The sequence below is a fragment of the Empidonax traillii genome, unplaced genomic scaffold (assembly GCF_003031625.1).
Source record: "Empidonax traillii isolate 1590-97213 ecotype Southwest subspecies unplaced genomic scaffold, ASM303162v1 scaffold146:size911690, whole genome shotgun sequence".
NCBI lineage: Eukaryota > Metazoa > Chordata > Aves > Passeriformes > Tyrannidae > Empidonax > Empidonax traillii.
The window spans coordinates 660300-682363 of NW_020955339.1; the positions used below are offsets into that span (position 1 = coordinate 660300).

At 38.6% G+C, this 22064-nt stretch overlaps 1 protein-coding gene across 7 annotated transcripts in view; it reads right to left on the bottom strand.

Moving 5' to 3' along the window:
* LOC114057774 (disks large homolog 2) overlaps positions 1–22064 on the bottom strand; it is a 496327-nt gene that overhangs the window by 312149 nt on the left and 162114 nt on the right. The window lies entirely within an intron of this gene.

Genomic DNA, 22064 nt, shown 5'->3' on the forward strand with positions numbered 1-22064 from the left:
TAGAGTAATAGAAATGAGTAATAAACAACCTGTCTTTACAGACTTCATTAAAACAGTTTTCACTAAACAATGTAATTGATTTAAAACACTCATGTTTGCATACTATTACTGCTGCAGTTGCTCTTAAGGGAATCTCATTTTAATGCAAAGAATTCTAGGTTGTCAAAGTAGAAATGCTATCCTACAAAAAGCAGACACTTTAAAAGGGAATGCTTCATGCTAAATAACTGAAGTTTCATTCTTTATGTTTTCAACGACTGAAGGCTACAAAATCTGCTGTATGGTAATAGCTTTTTTTTTTTTTTTTTTTCTTTTTTTCAGAATACTAATAAAATCCCCTCATAGCCTTACTTTGAGCATTTACTACATTGTCTGAGGATGAACATATAGTCACCCTCAAAATGTCCTGGTTAGCTGGAGTTGTGTTCTCCTTATCTGACAGATTTGTCCTAGTTGGAAAGGAGATCTAAAACTTGAGAGCAGTAAAATCCATCTCCAAAGCAGCAGGCTAATGACTTAACCACTGAGTCATCTTTTCTGTGCTAATGAGAGCAAGTGAGAAGAGCAAATTCCAAAGAACTAGATGAATTGAAACTCTATGGTTCTTGTGCAGTACATTTATTGCAAGATGCCTCTAAGTATTTTGGTTACAGAAGAAAAAGGCATATGTAAATGAATGCGTTGTTCTGCATGTTTGAAAGGACAATCAGTGAAGCAAATATGGGCGCTAAAAATATTACATTTCCGCTACGTTTCTATACAAAAAAAATCAACTATTGAATGTTACTCTTTAGAGCAAAAGAATACTTGAGCTGGTTAGCACATGGAGGAAGAATGAAACTTTACCAAAAATTTACCAGAACTCTTGAGAATTTAAGATGGATTTTTGTCATGTTCTTGTACTGCTGTTTAAAACAAAACCAAACCAAAACAACAAAAAGACTACAATTATTTGAAACTGGTCAAACTTGGAAAGGACACAAAAGGTACTTCCCTTCTAAGAAAAAGAACTATATTGCTAAGTTTCCAATTTTCATTCACTGGTAGGGTTTGGTGGTTTCCCCCAATGCCAGAAGTATTAATTTTCCAAATGTTTAACTGTGAGGTTTGTCTTTCAAATTAATATAAAAAATATAAAATATAAATTGCTCTTTTGCTTGTAAATAAATGATGAATACATTCTGCATGTATTCATATATGGTTTCCACTCAGAAAGATCATCTAAGAAGTAATCTTACTATATATCTGATTCTTTTCATTGGATGGTTATGAAGATGAAAAAGTGGTAAAAGATTGTAAAAACACTAAAAAGGAGAATTACATTTATTTTGATTTCATATACTCTGTGCCCTGCATTGATCAATCATAATACTAGTAGATAACTCTTTCTACTTAAAATCTGTCATAAATGCTCTAGTGATGCCCCCTGCTAAAGGAAAAACAATGTCTTTTGGAGAAATAATTAAACAACATAAATTAGCATTCCAAAATCAGTAAGACACACACCTCCATTGACTGAACAACAATGACCCTTTGGAAAAGGACATTTACACTCCCAACAGAAATTTTGCCTTATTTTCTTCTTTGAAACAGTAAGACTACCTTAAAAAAAAATTAAAAACAAAACAAACAAAAAGCAAAACCCAAAACCAACCAAACAACTACCCAAACAACAAAACAAGAAAACCCCAAACCACAGATTGATACTTCCAGTGTAGGATGAATGCAGTTAGAGAACACAGAGCGATCCAGCGGTAGATACACTTTCAGACAAAATTTGACTGGAGAGCTGAAGCACCTCTACCATGGCGACAGGCTGAGATAGCTGGCGTTGTTCAGCCTGGGGAAGGCTCCAGGGAGAGCTCAAAGTAGCCTCAGAGGGTAAAGGAGACTTCTGTCTCCTTCCTGGAGTCTGTACAAAGGCAGGTAGTAACAGGACAACGGGGGGATGACTTTAAACTGAAAAAGGGTAAGTTTAGATTAGATATTAGGAAGAAATTCTTCACCATGAGCAGGGTGAGGTACTGGCCCAGGTTGTCTAGAGAAGCTGTAGGTGTCTAGAGAAGCTGTAGGTGTCCAGTTCCTGGAAATGCTCAAGGCCAGGTTGCATGGGGCTTTGAGCAACCTGGTCTAGTGGAAGGTGCCACTGCCCGTGGTAGGGAATGTTGAACTAGATGATCTTTAAGGTCCCTTCCAATCCAAACCAATCTACGTGGCTGTGATTCTATATCCTTCCAAACATGTAGGTTTTTTTTCCTTCCTCATAAAAAAATTAAGTTTTTGGTTTTAATAAATAAATACAATATTAAAGAACATACATGCCCATACATGCCTGTGTGAACATACATATATCTACCTATAGAGTTCTGAGGGCTTTAAAAAACACCATTTTTGTACAGCATGCTGACCTAGTATTAGATCAAGAGAATACAATGATCTCAGAGGTGTACAAATATTCTTTGAGAATATTCATCTTTCTCAACTACAGGTCTGTGGTACAATGAAAATAAATAACTTAAGCTGGTGAGATGACTCTAACCTTAACCATAATAGCTAAATTATTATGTCAATTTTATCAATCTAGAAATATCTGAATATTTTTTAAAATTAAAAACAAAGTGCATGTGGAAGATAAAAACTAATTCTTATTCACTAAAAAGGAGACAACTTCAGAGAAGAGAGCAAAACAAGAAAGATGAAGAAATGTCTCAACACACAGACTATTATGTCATATTTTTCTTCTTAAATCTATGCAGAAGGTTTTCATGGCAAATGGCATAGTTATTATTATCTAAAGGCAGGTCTGCAACCATGGGCTTGGGATACTTTTTCCTTCCATTTAAACTTTCACAGTACAGTTCCTACTCTGTCAGAACTCTGCTTTTTTAGTAAACTATAAATGCTGCAACAACATAAAATAATAATAGCAAAAGTAAATCCAGTTTAGGAAAATTCTTACTTAGGGGCAAAATTATTCTTCTGCCCTTGCAAGCAGCTCTCCAGTGTATTTTCCTGGCTTTATATTCATGTGACAAGTATATGGTAAAAGTTTTTTTCCCATTTATCTCAAAATCTTCCTAAGACCTCTGGGTGGATATATCCTATATGTAGAACTTAGTTTCAGGTAGTTACAGACCTGTACAAAGGAGAAGATCTGCTTCATAATCCAAGATAGTACTACGCAGGTCCAACAAAAGAGATCCTTAAAGTTTCACCAATACAAACAGTAATTGTATTGTCATATAATCATAGAAATATTTGGGTTGGAAGGTACAAGTCCTATGAGGAGAGGCTGAGGGAGCTGGGGTTGTTTAGTCTGGAGAAGAGAAGGCTTAGAGGTGACCTCATCACTCTCTACAACTACCTGAAGGGAGGTTATAGCCAGGTGGGGGTTGGGCTCTTCTCCCAGACAACCAACAATAGGACAAGAGGACATGGGCTCAAGCTCTGCCAGGGGAGGTTTAGGTTAGATGTTAGGAAGAAATTCTTTACAGAGAGGGTAATCAGGCATTGGAATGACCTACCCAGAGAGGTGGTGGATTCACCATCCCTGGAGGTTTTTAAGCAGAGCTTGGATGTGGCCCTTAGTGCCATGATATAGTAATTGGAGTTGGATCAGGGGTTGGACTTGATGATCTTGGAGGTCTTTTCCAACCCAATCTATTCTATGATTCTATGATTCTATGACTCGTACATCCTTTTGGCCCTCCTCTGGGCTCACTCCAACAGGTATTTTGTTAGGGGTCTGAGAGCAGGACGCAGCACTTCAGGTAGAGTCTCACAAGAGCAGAGTGGATGGCAGAATCACCTCCCTTGACCTGTTGGCCACAATGCTTTTGATGCAGCCCAGGACACAGTTGGCTTTCTGGGCTGCCAAAGCACATTATCAGGTCACGTCAAGCTCCTCACCTATCAATACCCCCAAGTCACTTTTCTCAGGGCTGTTCTCATATATGTTTCTCCTCAGGGCTGCTGTCAAATATTATACATATTCAAGTCTGTAGAATCCTCAGTGAAGGTAACAGCCTAATTAAAAATAAGTTAAGCAGCTCTTCAGTGGCTCATCTAAGTTCTTTAACAAAATGGATGTACTCTACAAGACTTTTGTAGTATAAATTAGATATGAAGGACCCTAAATCGTAAACCACAGAAAACATGCAATAATAATGCCAAAGCAGCTACAACCGACAGAAGAAATGTGAGAGATACTTTGTTGTTAAGGAGGAAAGTCAGGGACTCAGGGATTTATGGATAGTTTTATAGCTATCTTCAAAGGAAATAAGGGCTTGGATTAAGGAAAAAAACCCTATTTTTTTTTTTTTTTTAGAGGTTTAAACTTGACTATCTTCACTTGAGTTTCATTTTTACTGTTTTCAAGAAATTGTGCAGACATCCTTGAGAAGCTGATAATTGCTTCAGTCAAGTTGTAAGTAAAGAAGACGAGTACAATCCTTAGGCACTCACTGGACATATAGTAGGCGACAACGGGTAATGATCATTCTGTTCACTTGCTCTGTGCAATATGGTGCCCTGAAGGGAAACCCAAAGCAGCACAGTATGGCAGCTAAGAGCCCCAGAGGACCAAATGTTTCTGCCAACACACATTACCCCACTTGCAGCTTATAGCAGAGCTAGTTAGAACCAACTACAGACTCAAGAACAAGGGAATAATCTGTACTCTGTGGATCAACATCATGACACTACATCCTGCAGTAATCCACAGGTCTTAGCTATGACCTACACACTTCTTGGCTAACTGGTATTAACAGGACAATCCCGTTATTCACAAATAAAGTTACCATGCCTTCTATAGCTGAATGGCCAACATTCATAGATCCTTTCTAATCAAAGCTAAGTGGTTTTTTTTTTAGTTGCCTTCTCAGAAAAGCTGAAATTGATATGGACTTTATTCTTTAGTCAAACCTTAGAAATCAAGGTAAAAATAGTTATTATGGGAGAAAGAGTGCAAAGCTATGGAATACATCAGGTAGATATATACCTCCATATATCAGCATGGAACTATCAGGTAGACTACAAAAGTAAATCAAAGAAGCCCTAAACTTGCCCTTTATTCGTTTGCTACACCTTTGCCTAACCTTTTTAGCCAAATTTCCCTACAAAAGTGTTGTTGTTTTCTTTTGTCAGAACTTACAAGAACACAGCACTTTATGCAGGAACACAAGATTCTAGGTGCCAAGCTGGAAGGACTGATTATTATCTCTCTTCAAGAGATCAGCAAATAATTATATTAACTGACCCTAATAGAATATGTCTAGTCTATTAGTTAGGGAAGGTTGACTCTTTCTCCCCTACTTTGGTTTTGGTGTGGGCTTTTCTTTTAAATTCTATACACACTCTTCCTATCCCATAGTAAGTAAAATTTACAGCATAAAGGGATGTAAATCCCATAAATGGGATAAAAACCATTGACAGTGGTCCAATATAACTTCTTTCCAAAAGGAATAAGACCTATTTTTTTTTTTAATTGCCACTAAGAATTCAGAATAGAGGATCTCCCATTTACTATATCGGTCTTCAGAATTATCTTTATAATTACAGAATATATAGCTAAAACTAAATACCAGTGATATGCATGTAGTTTAGAGCATTCTGTTTCCTTACATGTAATGATTCTTAGACACATGTCCAATTTCTGTAGCAAATTCACATACACCTTCAGATCTCTAGATGACATTGAAATTTCATATTAAAGTGATATAAAACTATAGCGATGTCTATTTTAAAAGTAAAGAGATAAAAATTATCGGTAGAAGAAAATTCCTGTCTAGTTCTAGAAGCTAGAGAGGAACTAGTGCTTATTAAAATATCTGATGAAGGGTAAAGTCAATCCTAACTCATGACATGTATGTTGTTTATAATGAAATTCCATATATCACAATGAATATTAACTGAAAATACTACTTGATAAAATTTATGATTGGGAGGGAGGGATGTATTCATTTATGATTGAAACAGCAGAGAGAGAGCTGAACTTAATAAAGTTCTAGAAGTGATTTTGATTTAAAAATAAGTGCAAATATTGGTGCAGTAAAATGGTAAGCCAACCGTATTTAACATGAAGGCACTATTTGAAGTATTGAATCTAACCTATGCTTCTACAGGAGCAGAATTATCTTTAGTTACAAGGAAAGTAAATAAGGGCTGAAACCATGTTTCATTTTTGAGAGAAACCCTTCAAGCCTCTGAATCAAATGGCATTAATCTATTGCAAAGAAATAAATTGAATAAAATATAACTTTTTCCTCAATAATGCTGGCCTGGTGCCACCCCAACTCTTCATGTGCAACCTTCAGCAGGTTCTTTCTTTCATAATCTACAAATGGAGGATTAAAACCCTACCTGTGTTCTGCTTCCTTTGTATCCTGTTTGCAGTCTATATAAACTTTCCAGCCGAGAGTCTACACCTTCTTGGCTCATCTCAAACAGGGACTAGCCCTCATTTCAGCCTGTAGGCATACTTAGCATAAATAATGGATAACCAACCAAAGCAGCTCTCTGCCTTTTCCTTGCAACCAGTCTTCAGAAACGAGAGTTGAAAGGCAAACACCTCAACCATGCACAAAGGTTGCTCTGTGTGTGTGTGCGTGTGTGTGTGCAAAGATGGGAAATAACCTCTTGCCCAGCACTTCTGCAAGTAAATACATCCAGGCAGATGCTTTCTCCTCCTGCACTGGCAAACCAGTTTCAAAGTATTGGCCTCTCGGAGACTGAAGGTTGGCGCATGACTGAGCTAAGAAGTCTTGCCGAAAAGCAGGGTGTGCTCACTTAAGCCTAGAGCAGTGCTTCTGCAGCCTCACAACTCATACCAGCAACCAGAATGATTTTCATCCCAGAGACTGAAATAAAAAAAATCTTGAAAGTATTTTTCAATTTAAGTTTGGGGGAAGACTTTACTACAGCATAATGGAAATCACCCAGTCCACCCTTTAGCATACCAGCAGCTTTTAGTCCACAGCTGCCAGCATAAGGTTTAGGAGAGTGACTTGAAACTGGTTTATTTATCCACACAGCTCACTCCTTTGAATTTTTTTTCAGTATTTTTGGCATAAAATTAGCCACTTATCCTTCCAAGGGAAAGTTGATCTGTCTAGTCAGATCCTGATTAGATTAGGATCTGATCCTAATCATTCCTGCCTAAGTGGCAGAATGTGAAGAAAGCACCAGAAAAAGCCTGCCCATGTGGATCCAGCTCACTCCCTCTAGACTGGTGTAGTCTTATTCACTTTTCTGATGCCCATATCCAGGGACACACTAGCATTAAATCCTAGTCCTTGTCCTTCAGAAGGTTTCATAAGAAATCAAAACAGAGAAATGAAATTCCTCCTTTGTATACCAGGAGTAGAGTAATGGTTTTGGAGGCAAAAATGCCTATTGTAATGCAATCAAAAATTTCAGATCACAATAAGGAGGGCTATAGGTCCTAACAGCGTGATTTGCAAGAATGCCATCAGCGGACTTAAAGCATTATTTCACTTCCAGAACAGAGACTGGAGACCAAATTGTCAGGGAATAAATCAGATTTCAGAAAATACTTATGAAATTCAGAATGTGTTATTGCCTGAAATGGCTGTTTCCATACCCTGTTAAAGACATGACCTTGCTAAGACCTGAGACACCACCAGCACAGCTACTGAACTGTCATAAGACATTTACACTGATTGTCCTTTTCTAGTGCTTTAGTTACCCAGGGATTTTTTTTTTTTTAAACAGCCCTCAATGAAATGTCAGTGTATTAAAGGGCCTGCATAACAGTCATTGAATTTAAAACACAAATGACTGGATACAACATCAGTAAAAATATTAGCAGAGGAGCTCCTTATCATACATGACATCTCTTTATCCTTCTCCTTGTGTTTCATTCATTTATGACTCTAAGTTCTATTTTTGAAGTTGTAAGTCAGACAGCATACTGCACTATATAATTAGGAATGGAAAAGTCCCTGCAGCCCTTAGACTCTTAGAAGAAAATATATTTAGAAACTTGAATATGTTCCTATTCATACTGTTTCAATAGAGGATGTATCAGCATTTCCTTTTTTTTTTCTTTTTTTTTCTTCTCCTCCTCTTTTTTTTTTTCCTTAAAGGTCTTAAAACCAGATGTAAGACTTCACTCCAGACACAAACTTGGCTAAACCCAATTTTATTTATTTATTAAAATACTTTGGATCCTTTCTGCTTTCTATATGATTTCTGAGAACTTCCTGGGCAAAGCTGGGGCAAAGGATTAACCCTCAGTTAACTCCTTCTGCTACACTGAACAGACCCTTTTATCCTTTTAGGTAGTATATCTTTATCACAGGTTTGTTTTTTTCTTTTGGGGGGGGGCGGGGGAGGAGGAGGAGGAGGATTGTATATACACAACTTTGGGCTGAAAATACCCACCAAGCTAATTCAAGAGAATCTGACCCCAAAGACAGCTCGTATTACATCAAAACTGCCATAGTGAAATCCCATGCAGAGACATCCAAGCCAGCTCAGACACTGAAAGAGCAGATGTAGAGTGGAAATCCACACAGATCAATATCTTCCATATGTGTACAGCCAATTACCACAGGTAAATAGCCATATTAATGGAGCTCTGCAATGCTGAGCTCATTTAGCACTACCTTGAGCTCTTGCACACCCTGCTATGCAGTGATTGATTTCAGGAAGGGACCGTTAATTGCTACCAACCTGAATAGAAATAGAAAAGAGAGCAGTCACCACCCTTCAGTGCAAAAACCTATCCAAGAGATTAAAACCCTGGCCCTTGGCAGCAGGATTGCCGCAGGCACACACCAAGGCAGGAGGACAAGACGGCCATCAAGGAGGCTTGCACTGGAGCTGCCCAGCTGAACCCACATTCCTACCAAGTGCCCAGAGATTCAGCCCTTGACCTAATGGAAACACTGCTGCCCCCGTTCCCAGAATGATCATGCTAAAGAGTAAGGCATTTGCGCACCTAAAAGATAAAAGCTGTATGAAGAGATTATCCAAACCAGAGTGCCATCTAGCCTGTGACTCCTTTCCAATCGTGGCCTTTAACAGATAATAAGGGAAAACAGTAGCCCACCTTTTACCCAGAATAAATTTGCATCTGACTGACTTTCCTGAGCAAGAAATATTCTTTTTTCAATTAATAGACAGACTCTTAAACAAATTTAACTGTTTTCAAAACTCACATAAACTCATGTAAAGTTCCAGCATTCATAGTGTTCTCTGTCAAGGAATTTCACAGCTTTGGTACCAATTAAATAATTCTCCTTATGATTAATTCAACCTGATGCTTATTGGTTTCATTTGATGTCCTCAAATACTTTTGTCAGGAGAGAAAACATAGCTCCCTGGTCATTCTGTTTCTCTCCTGTAGTTAGGAAACAGGACATAATCTCCTATATCTCACACCTGATTTTTCATCACAAATGGCCCTGCTAGACAAATTCTTCAAGCCAAAGGCATAGAGCTGAACTACCAGTAACACTAACCTTATTTCAGAGATGGAAACACCGCCATCCATTTTTCTATATATTTGAATGCCTCTTGACCGTAACACCTACAGATTGACAGCTGAACTCTGAAATAAAATGCAGTTCAGGTCAAACTTGGATTTTATTAGGCTTTTTCCTTGACAAAAATGACATTGGTTTATGCTGACTAAATTTTCCAGTCAAGCGAAAAATAAATTTAATTCTAAGAAGCTTCAAATTAAAATAAAATTGAATAAACTAAAACATCAGATAGTCAGAGAAACAAAAATCAAAACAACAATCTGCTGTCTCCAATGTCATCTCTCAGAAAAACACTTTCACTGCCGTTGCTTCCATTACCGAACCTGTTGCACTTTGTATAATGTAATGCTCTTCCTAAATTGCAGTCATAATATCCCATTACAATAGCATCCTCAATCACAGGACTAGACAGAAATTCTGCCTGTTACTTCGACTTGATGAAACCTTTACATATATTATAGAAATTTACCAAGAGCACATAGTCACAGGCCAGCGAGTAATGGCTTTAAACTGAAGGAAGGTAGACTTAGATCAGATCTTGGAAAGAAATTCTTTAGTGTGAGGATGATGAGACACTGTCACAGGTTGTCCAGAGAAGTTCAAGGCCAGGTTGGATGAGGTCCTGAGCAACCTGGGCTAGAAGAAGGTGTCCCTGCCCATGACAGGGAGTTGGAACTAGATGATCTTTAAAGTCCCTTGCAACCCAAACCATTCAATGATTCTACGTGATAAATTCTAACAACAGTCACTTATGCAGGAGCATTTAAGATTGCTGCTGAACAGTTCTCAAGGCACCCATAACGAGGAGACCCTGGTCCACAGCCTCTACCTGACTTTCAGAACACCACGCTCCCTGCAAGATTGCTCTGGCCCAAATAACCTTTATTTGTCTTTGAGAAAGTGAAACAACTTTTGAGAGGAAAGAATAAAATACAGTGATTGCAGGGCCCTCCAGTTTAGTGGTCTGATAACTTCTCTGAAAGCTGGGGCCTCATGTTCCCCAGACAGAGAAGGACGGAGAATGCAGGGTTACCTTCGGAGGTGAGCTGAAAGCTGATTTTGACACTTCTTTTTTACTCTTTTTTCTTTGTCACTTAATAGTAATTTGGAGCTAATTTTGGATCAAAATATGTTTGCTTGGCTTTAGTTAATATCCAGAAGTCTTTTTAGACCTGAAATTTGTAGATAGCAAAATTTATGCAGTAATGCAGCCAGCACTCCATTGAGAAATGATCACAAGGGCAAGAGACTTAAAAATTAGGTTATTTAAATAGGTTATTATGAGCCAAATAAAGAAACAGTATAATTTAAATATATTGACACATACACTGAAAACTTTTAAAAATGTACTACTGCCAAATGCACCAAGTATTTGTATTTTAAAGTACTGATTACAAAAAAAACCAAAATACAACAAAACCCAAAACTCTCCAAAACAAAACAAAAACCAAAAAACCCCAAACAAACAAACAAACAAACAAAAACCCAAAACAAAAAAAACCACTGACCCAGTAAGGTGTTAATTCATGACAATTTTTAGCCATATGAATGAATATATTACCAAAATTTAAACACTAATACCATGCAGTGAACATTTGCCTAATGTAAGAAACTTCAGGTTCAAATAATAATAATAATAATAATTATTATTATTGTAATAATAGTAATAATAATTCATATTACTGATTTCTAAAGAAATATTAGTTTTAAAATTTGGTAAGGTATTGGCTTAGTATTACTTAAAATTTACTCAGTAGTACAAAATGTGATATGGTCAATAATATTCAGGAGCTAAAAATATCAGTAAATTTCAAATCACCTCCAAATATAATTCTCAATATCCTCACTTTTGAAAACAAAACCAAAAAAACCCAAACAAACAAACAAATAAAACCAAAAAAGCCCACAAAAAAACATGCAGATAGAATTTTGCACATGTCTATTTGAAGTCTGAGCCGCCAACAACAACACAACAAAGGAGTGCCATTCTCTCCCTGCCTGATAAACTCAGAGAGGTTAAGGATGCTTCACAGACAAATCCAATGCAGTGAAGAGAAGCAAAATCCCACTTGGTTTAATGCCTCCCAGAAAAGCCACATCTCCTTGTGCACACTTTGAGCACGGCAAGTAGTTAATAATTAATGGTAGCTCATCTCACAGGGTGTAGCTCCATAGGGCAGAAAGAAGAGCAGCTGACAGACACTTAATTTGCACACAGACTCAAGCATAAACTTCTAGAATAAAAGTCAAGTTTAAGTATATCTATAACAGGAGGACCTCTTCTTTTATTATTTATTTTCCTTTATCACAAACATCCTGAAAGCAGAATGATATCCTGTCACTGTTTAATGCTTTTGGAGGTACAGCTGTTCTAAATCCTTTATAAAGAAATGATTTTCTGTGCCATCAAGCTTTCAGTTATTGCTTGGCCAGAATAACTCAAGGCAAATTGATTCTTTTGCTAGGTAAGCCACACCTGTGGTAATTTTGTACAGAGTTTATGATCTTTCACATCACACATTACTGCTTTTAAAATGTTCGTCACATCGTCTTTAAGCAGAGTCAAGGAACCATGATACACAAACATATGTCAATGTAAAACTGCCAGATTGGGAATGAGCCAGACACGCAAGTATAAAAGACATACCAAAACAATTCTCCAAACTCAGAAGACTTCTGTACTTGGCAGACCTGATTCCCATCTTAGCTTACTGGAAATCAAGGATGACTTTACTAAAAGTAAAATATTTGCAAAAATGTAACACAGACACAGGAGCAGGGTGACTCAGGCTAGCAGCTCCACCAGGTAACACCCGCAGACACTGCCCAGCTGGCAGCCACTGCCTGAATGCTTAGCCAGCCACTGCCCAAACTCCTGCTCAGCCACTGCCCACTTGATAGCTCTGGCCAGCCCATGGTTATGTTTAAATTTCTGTGTTCAATGGCAAGATAATGGCAGCAAGGCGACAGCTAAGGAGGCGGGCAGGGAAGAGAAGGAGGGGGAACATGGAGACTGAGCAGGATGCTGCGGTTGGCAGGGGCTCCACAAGCCTTCCCTGAAGCAGGCTCAAACTTGTGTCCAATTTTCTTTATTAACATCTTGCAAGATCTATAGGAACTACTATTTCCTTTTTCTCTCCCCTCTCCCAAAATATTCTCCCACCCTGCATTTCTTCTCCCTCTACATTTCTCATCCAGCTCATTCCTCATCTTTGGTATCTTGGGTTCTTACCACATTTTTCCATTCCTCCGTCCGTCCTCTAACTCCCAAGTTATCCTCAGTATCTCTGCGTCTCGTCTCCTGCCACTGTCATGAACGATGCTTTCCTTCAGAAACTACTCCCACTAGCAACCGAGTGCTAGAACTCCCAGTGCGTCCAGCCTCTGCTCGGCTTGATCCGGGTGGCTCTGGCAGCCTCTAATGGTGGCCAGAATAAAAACTGCTGCTCACAGGACAAGGATTCATGTCTGCCTGTCAATGGCTGAAGCCCAAATGGAACAGTGGAAAGGAGAAGGATGAGCAGAAGGAGGTGGAGGTAGCTGTGGGGTGTTGTGAGAGGAAGGTGTTGGGATAAAGGAAAGGGAAAGAAAACAAATATCTGTAAAGCCTGGGACGAATGAGGCCATCAGGAAGCAGCCAAGCTCCTCCCAACTTCAGGGCTGCTTGGCAGGTACTGGAAAGAGCCCCAGGCCAGGCGCTGTAGGCGTGGTGGAGGGCAGGGACAGCTCCAGCTTTGAAGCTGTGACTTACCCTCGAAGCCCTCCAGTTCAACTGGACTCAGAGCCACGGGGGTCTCTGAAGCCCAGAGCCCAGGGGAATGGCAACAGCCTAAGCCAGGCTGTGCATGTCCAGCCTGGGCATGGCTGAGGCTCTGACTTGGGGCCAAGCTGTGCTTTGCCAGCTGAGGGCACTGAACTACTCAGCTGTTCCTCAACCCTGGTTAAAATTCTCCCAGCTGACACCAGCACTCTCTGTACCGTGTTCAGGTTTGTGCAGGAAAACCAGTTACAACAGATAACCCAGGAGGCAATTCCAGGTTCAGGATTTTTACAAGTACTTTTCATCTGTGGCTCTCAAAGGGCTTTGCAAATATGAACTCGTTACAGCTTCACAACAACCCCCGTGAGGCAAAGATAATGATCACTCTATCCATTTTACAAATGGGGAAACTTGAGCATAAAAGAAGAAAAGCTTTCCCAAAGATCAGGCCCAGCAAGTTGAGCACAAAACGAAGCAGCACTGCCACCCCGGCACTTGCACCAACAAGCAGAAAACCCTCCTTCCTGCTCTGGTGTGATTGGGATAGCTATTCCCAACATAGGTGTAGCCTAAAAAAGAATGGGGGAGGAGAGAACACGTCGTTCAAGTTCAGTAATGAACTTCACCAGCTTCAGAGCATCAATACCATTAGACTACATACAACATAGCTGCAACTCAAATAGGTAGGTAGAAAAAAACCCAAAGCTTGTTTTTTGTTTGCTATGATTCTGAATAACACACAGGATGGCACGACATAAGCAGCACACTGAAACAAAGTATTCCTATGTCTTGCAAGCTTGATAATAAAATTCACATTCTGTGGGGAAATAAATTTAGAACCCCTGCTGTAACAGCTGCAGTAGAAGTGGAGTAAGGAATGTGACAACAATGATGACATACTGTCAGGAAATATGGTTTGGCTAAAGGCTGAAAGTTCAAAGTGTTTATACAAACCACAGCCATGAGTTTTGACAGCATATGAACTGTCTCACAGGGTACTAGTTATTTTGCCTGTCAGAAGCAAAAAGGTAACCAAGCTTTACCTTAAAAGTTTTAGAATCAGATCTTTGGTGGTTAAAAGGAACTTTTTTTTTTAATGATAGCCTAAGTCAGTTACTTTTTTGCCTAAAATCTTATTTTCAGGTTTTGTGGAAATCTAAAGAAATGAAAAATTCAGTGACACCCCAGAGGGTTACACCTGTTGAGTACAAGAACAGATGAGAAATATTTTTCCCTTGACTAACACTGACTTCATAGAGTACTGATGATTTCTAACGCATATAACCACAGAAGGCTTCTTACTCCAGACGAATTGTCACTGAGCTATTTAAACTCGTAACTGCAGTATCAGTGCAGACATGTTGATGAAATGATCACTTGTATTTGGCTGCATTGTGCTGTTCTGCTGCAGCAGCACTCTGGGGTGATTGTAGTTTCAGGCAGGATGGATAATAAAGGAACTCTTGGGAGAGAGACCTGTTAACCAGTTCAGTACCACTGCATGGGATCCCTAGTGCAATGAGCATTACATAACCTGAAGTCCTAGTACCATGCTACTTTGCTTAAGTGTTATTCAGAAGCAGTAGAATTCAATTAGTGAAAAACAGCTCAGAAACATACGGGGAAGAAACTGATCCTTTGTGATATAAAACGAAACTTCTATAAAAATGTCCCTCATTGATGTCTATAAAGAGGTCCTGAAAATTCATCAGTTCCAAATTCCACAAGCCAGAGAGGTATCTTTTTTCACTCATTAAATTCTATTATCTTTACCTGACAATTCAGCTGTTGAAACTTAATTTCCCTTTCCTTTTTTTGCATCACATATAAGAATTGCTACAGCCTACCAAATTATTTTCAAAATAGGAAAAGCACAATATAAATAATGATAAATAATAAAGTATAATCAAATTCAGAGACACACTGGGGATCTGCAATACTGAACAAGCAATGCAAACTTCAAATAGGAAAAGAAGAGAAAAGAAGGATTTGGCCAAAGAAAAGTGAAGTAGTGCAGGCAACGGAGAACAAAATTACATGGTGACATATTCCATTGATGAAAAGACATATAAGTTGTTAATTTAAAACATGAGCTATGGTAAGACATGTTCAACTTTGAAAATAATGTATGAAAATCAGATTTTGATTTTGTGACCTGCCTTTTTTCATGTAGATCCCCCGTGGTAATTCTTTTTTTTTTAATTCCACGGTAGCTCAAAAAATGATGCACACAGATACACAGACAAACAGAGTTAATAAGATCAAACTTCCTAACACAAACCAGGACAGAGTGAGGAGTCGATAATTCATGACTTAATTTATGACTGTCTGCAAAGCAAGCATGTTTTGCCTAATGGGGTGAATGTCTCTTTATTAACTTACTGCTAAATTATGTACTGAACTAATAGCATTGTCAGAGGCCTGTAAACAGTGCAGATATGGATCAGTGTTTTGTGGCAGCACCGTAATTATAATAATATCCTGAACAAGCTGTATGCCGTTGCAAGGCACATAGACCTTATACTGATAGGCTTCAAACAAGATCACAAGCTAAAAAATAGAGACTTAGGGAGTGAATCACAAAGCAGACACATTTCTATTTTGATATATAACTATGGTGAAATAAAGCCAGCTCCCAAGCTGTATTAGGGACATGTGACACGCTTGCAAAGAACATGATCTCTCCTGGGAACAGCTCTTCACATTAATCTGAAAAAGTCCAATAGCATCACTCTCAATTCCCTTTTTAGTAAGCAATCTAGAGATACAAATGGACAACAATGGGCAATAACTGTGTGCCTCCGGCTGCTAGAGGGATCTAAGTTTCAGACTTTTCATCAGAGGCAAAGCACAGCCCATGGGGAAATGACTAAAGAAGGTCCTTTATCTAGCTAGCTCTGAGGTGAGGACACATTTCTGCTTCCTCTCCTCCATTTCTTCTTTCCTTTCTCAGGTAAACTCCACGCAATACCAGTGTTTTTTAATTCCAGTTTTCAAGCTTTGAATCAATGGCATGAAGTTGTAATTTTTCTTCTCTATTTCATTTTAGTGAAACACAGACATATTTTTAAAATTCTGATCAGAATGCAATCTTTAAATTCTTTTCTTTTTCCCTTTTTTTTTTTTAAATTTGAAATATCCATGAGAAAGGGTCTTCAGAGTTACTGTCTTGCTACATATGCATCTCTTACTACATAGCTAAAATTATAATCCTTTGACACTCGTAGTGGGTTAGTTGACAAATGAAGAGAACACAAATCTGATTTGTTTAAAGCCGTTGCTGGTAGGCATTTAACTGAAGCCTGTAAGGCACAGAAATATGAGAGAAAGAATCACTATTCTATTCCAAGCTTTCACCATGATTTACTAGATGACTGAGGGCAAGTTATTTGGATTCTTGTCTCCTGCCATTAGCATGTGCATAACATTTCTTTCCTCACACCAAATCACTTTGAGAGCTGGGGGATGGAAAGGGGTGGAGGGTGGATCCAATGGGAGAAACTGATATAGCAGCAGCAGAACAACAGAGTGTGCCTAAAAAATACTGCAGTTTTAAAATCCTAAACCTCCTGACAATCAGTAATTAAAATAATATCAAGAAAGATACAAAAATGAAGGAGAGATGAACACTTCACAGCTTTAATACTTTTTAATTTTCAGGCACAACCACTTTCACCCCTCACATCGACCTTCTTTCCTCTTCAGTACAACTAAGGCTTAAATACCAAAATAATCTTTCGTACCAACATTAACCCTTGAAACTCAAGACTGTCAAAATCTATCTCATGGTCCTGTGAAAAAACTCATTCATATTCAGTCACATATGCAGTAACAGACTTTTCTATCACAGGTTCAATAAGATCCTTGTGACCAAGGGATTGGTATATAACATAAGGTATGAGTCCTTGTTCTATCCAAGACTCTTTTATTTGGCTTTTTTTTTTTTTTTTCAGATCCCAAGACCATTTTAAAATTCACATTTTTATACTTGCCTTCACAAGAAGGAAAAGTGTATTTTTGATAGGAATAGATAAGGAACTCATATGACCCTCTCATTCCTGTAGATAATTTTGAGAAAAATATCTCTAAGATCAAAATTGGACTGTGCGAAGCTATAATCAACAAAAATGATTCTTGAATAAAACCAGCTTTGGTTTATGGTTGCTGAAAATTAAATCATATTTTGGGAGTCTGTGATCTTTTAAACTTGATCATAATTGAAACCTCTGCATTATGCTTTTAGGTTTTTTCCCTCCTCCAATCAAGTTATAAAACTACACTGTGCTTCTAATTCCATAAGCTGATCACTCTTGTTTTCACATAGTGTGATGAATGGTTTACATGTGCATTGCCTTTTGAACGCCATGATCAATAAACGTCAATAGAAGTAACTGCTGTATATTATATGGAAGTTCTTTGCTTTATATAGGCAGTTGAAACAACCACTGCATTTTTTTCATCTGACACAAACAAAACAAAAGAAGGCACTGAGCTATAGTTACTGGAATCCTCTTTCTTCCACAGAGGAAAAGAAGTCTAAATTCAGAGCTTTATTAAAAAGTACGCTTGCCCATGGACAACTGACATTAATGAGATAAAAGAGGAAGTTTTTATGCATCAAAAGTCTTAAAAGATCAAACTGTTGAGAGAAATTCTCCTTCAACTCAGTGGGAATGGTTGCTACTCTCAGAGGTTTTATATTGTCTGTCTGCTGCTGACTTGAAATTCAAAGATTCAGAGAAACATGGTATGCACCATTCAGAAAAAAAAAAAAATAGTTCCAAGTTTATTATATTCACATTTAGCTAAATAATTAACTCTAAAATAATTTTTTATATTCCATGAAATTACTTGTTGTATATTATTTATTATATGTGAAATTATTTTCTATATATTATAAGGACCTCACAAAAGATTCCACAGCTTGCTTTATTTTGCAAGATGGGGAGTTAGTGTACGTATGTAAAATACCTTCTAAAATCTGAGGTGTGCAGTGTGGTGATTCTTACACTAGTTCTAGAAGTCAGTGCATTTCAGGGAGAGTAGTATGTAAACATATTACTTTTTTGAGGAGATTGCTGGAGGTGGCACTGATCTCCTCTCTTTGGTGACCAGCAACAGGACATGAGGAAAAAGAATGAAGATGCCTTGGGGTAGTTCAGATTAGACATGAAGAAAAGATTCTCCACACAGAGTGCGGTCAGTCAGTGGAACAGGCTCCCCAGTGAAGTGGTTATGGCACCACACCTGTCAGAGCTCAAGGAGCATCTGAATGCTGATCTTAGTCATATGGTTTAGTTCTAGGTAGTCCTGAGAGGAGCAGGAAGTTGAACTCAATTATTTTTATGGATCCCTTTCAACTTCAGATATTCTGTGATTTTGTGCTGCTATGATTAGTATTTGAAAGTTCAGGAAGTCTTTCAAAAACAGGAAAGTTTTATTAAAAGGAATGTGGTCTTATGTGGCTGATAACCATTGTTATTTTTTAAGCTGAGATATGGTCCATAAAGCGATACAAACCCATACTATGCATTGTACCTACCGTCAATAAAAGTACCATTTTCCACTTAAGGAAAAATCCAGGAACTTAATCACCTTTGTCTCTTACACAAGTTTTATATACAAGAATAATCTGCAGAATCAGGGATCGATTCAAATTGGAAGGGACCTTTCGAGGTCATCTAATCCAATCTCCTGCTCAAAGCAGGACCAATTTGAAAGTCAATCATTGCTCAGCAGTTTGCTCAGATGAATTTTGAATCTCTCTGAGGACAGAGATCCCAGAATCTCACAGAATCACCGGTTACAGTGTTTTTCTACCCTCATAAAAAAGATCTTTTTTATCCTCAGACCGAATTGGAATTTTCCTTATTGCAACATGTGACTGTTGCCTCCAGTTCTTTCTCTGTGCATGTCTGCTGACCTCCATGCTGGCCTTTCAGTGCTGCCAGAGCACACTGCTGACTTAGTCAAGTCACAGAATGACAGTATCATTTAGATTGGAAAGTACCTCTTGAGATCCTCTTGTCAAACTTTCTCTGCTGAAGCAAGTTTAGGTAGAATATGTTGCCAGGAACATGTCTAATCAGGTTTTAAATATCACCAAATCACAGAATATGATGATTTGGCACGTACTTGAAAAAATCATCAAACCCAACCTAGCCCTGCACAGAACCACTCTCAAGAGTCACACTAGGTGCCTGAGTGTATCCAAATGCTTCTTGAACTCTGCCAGGTTTGGTGCTGTGACCACTTCCCCGGGGAGCCTGTTCCAGTATTCTTTGGGTGAAGAACCTTTTTCTAATATCCAATCTAAACCTCCCCAACACAACTTCAGGCCATTCCTTTGGGTCCTGTCCCTGGTCACCACAGAGAAGAGATCAGTGCCTGGCCCTCCTCTTCCCGTCATGAGGAAGTTGTAGACTGTGACGAGGACTCCCCTCAGTCTCCTTTTCTCCAAGATGAACAAACCAAGTGACCTCAGCTGCTCCTCATACAGTTTCCCCTCAAGGCCCTTCACCATTTTCACTGCCCTCCTTTGGACACTCTCTAACAGCTTAACATCTTTCCTGTATTGTGGTGCCCAAAACTGCACACAGTATTCAAGGTGAGGCTGCACCAGTGCAGAGCAGAGCGGGAAAATCTCTTCCCTCAACCGGCTGGCGATGCTTTGCCTGGTGCCTCCCAGGACAGGGTTGGCCCTCCTGGCTGCCAGGGCACTGCTGACTCATATTCAACTTGCCCTTGAGCAGGACCCCCAGGTCCCCTTCCTGGCACTGCTTTCCAGCATCTCATTCCCCAGTCTTTCTGTACATCCTGGGTTGCCCCATCCCAGGTAGAGAATCTGGCACTTTCGCTTGTTGAACTTCATATGGTTGGTGATTGTTCAGTCCTCTAATTTGTCAAGGACTCTCTGCAGGGCCTCTCTGCTTTCAAAGGAGTCCACAGATCCTCCAAGTTTTGTGTCATCCACAAATGTTTAGCATACCTTCCAGTCCTGCATCCGAGTCATTTATGAAGCTGTTGAGGAGCACAGGGCCTAAGATGGAGCCCCGCAGAACCCTACTAGTGACAGGTCCGCAGTCTGATGCAACCCCATTCACTATTACTCTCTGTGCTCAATCCGTGAGCCAACTAGTCACCCACTGCATGATGTATTTATCCAGCTATGTGCTGGACCTTTTGTTCAGAAGGATTACCTTGTGTTGCCTTGCCATGGAAGGAAATCAGGTTTGATAAGCAGGACTTTGCTCTCGTGAAGCCATCTAAGGGTGGACACTCCACAACCTCTCTGGGCAACCAGTGTCTCCAGAGTCAGTGACTCTCACCATAAATAAGTGTTTCCTCATGATAAGATGAAATATACGTTTTGTGTCCATTGTTTTTTGCCCTTTCACTGGGCCCTACTGATATAAGTCTGGCTCCTTTGTCTTCATTCCCTCCCACAAGGTATTTATGCCTGACACTTAGGTACTTATAACTGTATGTTTCCCACTGGAGAGTCTTCTCAGGTGCAAGAGGTTGCATTTGCTTCTGTTGGATTTATATGAAACTTCAGTTGACCTACTCCTCCCTTGTCAACCCATATATACATGCAAAAGATTTGCAACTGACTGAAGCATTAAGTCAATTTCTTGCAGGTCACTTTCATAGTCTTGCTGTTTGAAGAACTTCACTTAGCTATGTTAGATCAAAGGGACTTCATGTAAAATGCAGTAGAAGTGATTTTACAGGCTTTTATGATTTAAAACCAGAAGTAGATATAGAAGCCTGTTCAGACAGCCCGCACTGCTATATAAATCTAAACTGTGTGCAGGCAGAGTCTGAAGCAAAAGTGGACACAAAAAAGTATATATTTTTCAGTCCATAAACACTAATCTCTCATTCTTATGTAATTAAAAGTTGTTCTTTTGGTAGGAACCTGGGTTATCACTATTCTTGGCAAATGTTAATAAAAAATTTTGAGCTTTTGTTCCTATAGAGTGGCCTTAGCTGGTAAACTCTCTCTTATGAAAAATTAATTATCATGTGAGTCAGTAGAGATGGCCCTAGGATATGCCTCTTCAGTGGCATATCAGCAATCATCACTGATAACTACATTTTCAGGTGTTCATAAAATGTGACAGGATTTTTCTTTGAAGCAAAGTGAAACTCACCAGCTTAAACAAGGAAAAGAGAAGTCTTTCTAAATTCTATGAAAATAGGAAATATGGCCGCACCAAATAGATGATTAGAATATTAATCTAATACTTGTATTTAAATCTAATACTTGTACTACTAGACTTAACACAAAGTTTGCCGGGTCTAATTTTAATATTTTAATAATTTTAATATTTTAATTGTATTAGTATGCTATTTTTTGTGGGTTTAGAAGGTCTTTCTAAAACATTTAGAAAACAGAGATAATCATGAGCGCAATTTACAGTGGTTAATACAAGATTGAGTTATGATATATTTGATTTCATACAAAGATAGCAAAATACTGCAATGGCTTCTGTCTTAATAGCTTAAACTAAGAAAGCTTTCAAATTTAATTAAAAACTCCACTATAAAATACTATTGTTTTTTGCAAGGGATTTTTTCTTATTTTTAGAAAAATTGTTGGATATTTAAGACCCCCCTATGTTGTTCATCCTATCAAATTTAACAGCAAGATTTCCAGATACTGCTGTTTCTTCATGCTCTCTTTTCCATGAAGCTCATCTGGACCAATGCAGACATTTACAGTACAGATCACTACAGCTGGACTAGTTAAAGAAACTCCCCTTCATTTGATTCACCAGTGAAAATATAGG